We start from the raw sequence: 3,954 nt of genomic DNA on the forward strand, positions 1-3,954 counted from the left end.
CAAGTGGGTTTTTTGTTTTTTTTTCCTGAGCCATCCTGCCACCTGTTGGCAGCTCAGCTCGGGCCGGGACTCAAACTGCTGTTGCTCAGAGCTCACACTCTTGAGTGAGCCCTTAACCGAGTCAGCCACTTGGCCGGCCAATATAATTCATTTTAAATCATCCATCCTTCCTATACTATGTTGGAGATTTTGTAGGATTTCCTACATAGATGATTAGTGTAGTATCAGAGTAAAGATAGATAAATAGATCAGTGGAATACATATATTCTATTTAATAGAGATTTCTCCATTCACCAGAGAGTCTATACACAATTTATTTTTGATAAAATAGATCAGGCAATTTAGTGGGGGAAATCATCATCTTTTTAATAAATGGTGCTGGAACAATTGGTTAGCCTTATGCAAAAAGAAAAGAAAATATACCTTGATCCTTAACTCATATTATATACAAAATTTAACTGAAAATGGATCATAATCCTAAATGTAAAAACTAAAAGTATAAAACTTCTAGAAGAAAACACAGGAGAAAATCTTAGTGACATTAATTTGGTAGTCTTCTTAAATATGACACTAAAAGCACAAACCCCAAGAGAAAAAGTCAGTTAATGGGACTGCATCAAAATGGAAAACTTTGGCTCTTCAAACAACACTGATATGAAAAAGAAAAATTAAGCCACAGCCTAGGAGAAAATATTTGCAAAATATATATCTGACATAGGAATTGTTTCTAAACTATATAAAGAACTCTTACGACCAATTAACAAGATCAATAACCCAATAAACATTGGTAGGATTTGAACAGACACTTCACTAAAGAAATATGGAAGCCAAATAAAAACATGAAAAGGTGCTCAACATCATTAGCCATTAAGGAAATGCAATTGAAAACCATAAGGATATATCACTTCACACCCGTTAGAATGGCTAAGATTGAAAAAAGCTTATTGTACCAAGTGTTGGGGAAGAGATGAAGGAACCAGAAATCTCATGCATTCCTGGTGGGAATGTAAAATGGTACAACTGCTTTGGAAAACTGGCAGTTTCTTAAAAAGTTACCATACAGTTACCATACCTTTGACCCAAGAGAAAAAAGAAAGCATATGTTTATAGAAAGATTTGTACATAAATGTTCATAGCTTTATGAATAAAAATAAAAAACTGGAAACATCTCAATTGTCCATCAACATGTGAATGGATAAACAAATTCTGGTATAAACATAAAATGAAATTAAATGAATAAATAAGAATAAATAGAATTGTCTGTAATAACAAAGAATAAAATACTGATATATACAAAACAGGGATGAATCTCAAAATAATTATGCTGAGTAAAAGAAGCCAAACAAAAGAGAGTAGAAATTATATGATTTTGTTTATATAAAATCCTATATTAACAGAATCTATAGTGATGGAAAGGAAATTAGTCGTTATCTGGAAAGGGAGGAATTACAAAGGGGCGTAAGGAAATTTGGGGGGCATGACTGGTGTGTTCATTGTACTGATTGTGGTAATAGTTTCATGGATATTTACATATGACAAAACTTATTAAATTGTATACTTAAATATATGCAGCTGTAAAAATAGGTAAATATATATATATATATATATATATATATATATATATATATACACAGAATTTCTCTTGATGTACCTTAACAAATAAATATACTAATAATGAAGACAACTAACATCAACTACTGTTAAGTCAAAGACTGCCAAGTTTCTGGGCTGTTTTTTTTTTTCTTAAGTTTTTAATGAACAGCTCAGTTACTTTTGTTACTTATATATGAAGAAAATACTTCTTTGTTAACCGTGGCATGTATATACTCGTGTTCCCATATCATTAAATGCATATCCCTTGCATGAAAATTTTTGATTAACCCCAGAATGACTTCACTGATATCATCCAAAGTGGTGAGAAATTAATCTCTTAGGCATAGAAAGGAATGTTGGGTGTGTGGGTGTTTTGTTTGTTTTTTTTAAACCTCGAAAATAAAAAGCACTTAAGAGTCTTTGCCTAAGATGTGATCTTAGAATAATTTCACTTTGGTATTGTTTGCAAAAAAATAAATAAATAAAAGTTTTTATTTTCTTAAAAAATAGAACATCTCACCTTTGATAATCAGATATTTTAAACATGACCTCTTCCATCCTGTTCTTGAACTGATGATTTGTAAGTAAACATCACATAATCTTTCACTTTGAAAGAGAACCACCTCAAGGCAGTCATGCATGAGGCCACAGATACTGTGTCATCTGCTGGTACTGCCCTTTTTCAAAACACTTTCAAAATTTGCCTTTGGTAGAGTCATCTCTGAGCCAAAAGGAAAATTGATCTCTTAATTATAGTTACAAATCACCCAAAATGTTATTACAAAGTTTGATAACCCACTCTATCTACTAGACTTCGTTCTACATCATGTAAGACTATTTTCAAAATTCACAAGTTAATTTCCCCAAACAAAAATTTGCAGCAATATTTTGAAAAATATCTTACATTTACTTGGCTAATAGATTGCTTAACCAATACCCTGGTGCAGACACATGTCTTTTTATTTTTCAAAAATAAAGAAATTGGGCCCTTAATTTTTACATTTCAAATTGGCAGTAATATATTAGTTCTTTACAGAAGAACCAGGACTTAAACTACATATTTGATAATACAATGTTAATAAAAATAGAAATCAGCCACATACTAAGGTCATTTTAATTAACTGCTATAATTTGAAATAGAAGAATTAATTTTTCTTGATTCAATTTAGGGAAATTTTAAAAAAGGTTGTCTCTAGAGAATATCGTTTAAGAAGACAATGTGATTTTCGGACACATTCTGAAATTTAAGCTCATTTTCTGGCAGAATTATGTAATAACATTTTAATTAAATTGTTTCTGAAAAACCTGTCAGAGCTCCATTTCTTTGGTAGATACTTTCACCAGTTGACTGTTCAATTTCCCAAGTTAAACTTTATTCATTACTGTTAAGACTATTTGACATTAAGAATATTTGAGAGATTACCTTCATTGCTTTTTTATCTTACCAAAATGACATGGGCAGTTTTGCCAGACTCAATGGATATCTTTAAAGGCGTGTCATCATGACACCCCCACATGGTTTTCAGGAAGCCACTCACAGTATCAGTGATGTCACAAAAAGGCATATCTTGCCCCTCTTTAAGAAGGAGAGATGAGCAAATTAAAACTGATGCTGTACAGAATACATAATCCTTGGGAGTTTCTATATATAAGGGTTCGGTATGTCCAGGGCCCTGCTTAGGTCATTAATCTGAGTGCTCACACGGACTGTGAGGCGTCGCAGCAGAATCTAGGCCAAAGAATGTCTGAGCAGAGGCTTTCCAGCAGAAAGTTCTTTAAAGCAATGCCCAGGCCTTTAAACGCAGACAACCAACAAAGCACTTCACTTACAGGGCAGATGGTTATGTAACAAGAATCTTTGTTTTCGTGGTGAGGTCCTAACAAAAAGATTAATATCAGGGCTCTAATGACCACAAGTATTGCCAGAACCACAAAATGTGGATCACCTCACTTGTAAGCCATTGTATTGAGTGTCTCTGTGTCCTCTTCTTTAGGAGCATGAATGACTGTAACTGTAGATCTTAACCAGGACAATGAGAGCTCCTGGAGGTGCTAAGGTGACTGGTGCAAACACATCAGCAGCAGAGGTGGCGACATCGCCACCATTGAAAGCAGTCCAGCCCCACACAGCCATTCTCTAAGGTTTGCGTGACCACTCTGACCTGCTGTCACGGATCCTATTCTGCCTGGTAAGACACGGGAGACCTTGTTTTTGTTGGTTTTATTTCAAAATGCAGTTTTCCCTAATAAAATACTGAAGCTCATTGATAATCCCAGACTAACATAAAAGTCATATATATATATATATATATATACACACACACACACACACACACACACACACACACACACACACACACA

The 3,954-nt window shown here is 33.7% G+C and overlaps 1 pseudogene; it reads right to left on the reverse strand.

Annotated features, from left to right (window-relative positions):
- Positions 1-2,878: 2,878 nt before the first annotated feature.
- Positions 2,879-3,954, reverse strand: part of LOC109395307 (magnesium transporter NIPA2 pseudogene) — a 3,293-nt pseudogene continuing 2,217 nt past the window's right edge.

Source organism: Hipposideros armiger, unplaced genomic scaffold (assembly GCF_001890085.2).
Source record: "Hipposideros armiger isolate ML-2016 unplaced genomic scaffold, ASM189008v1 scaffold_465, whole genome shotgun sequence".
Classification (NCBI taxonomy): domain Eukaryota; kingdom Metazoa; phylum Chordata; class Mammalia; order Chiroptera; family Hipposideridae; genus Hipposideros; species Hipposideros armiger.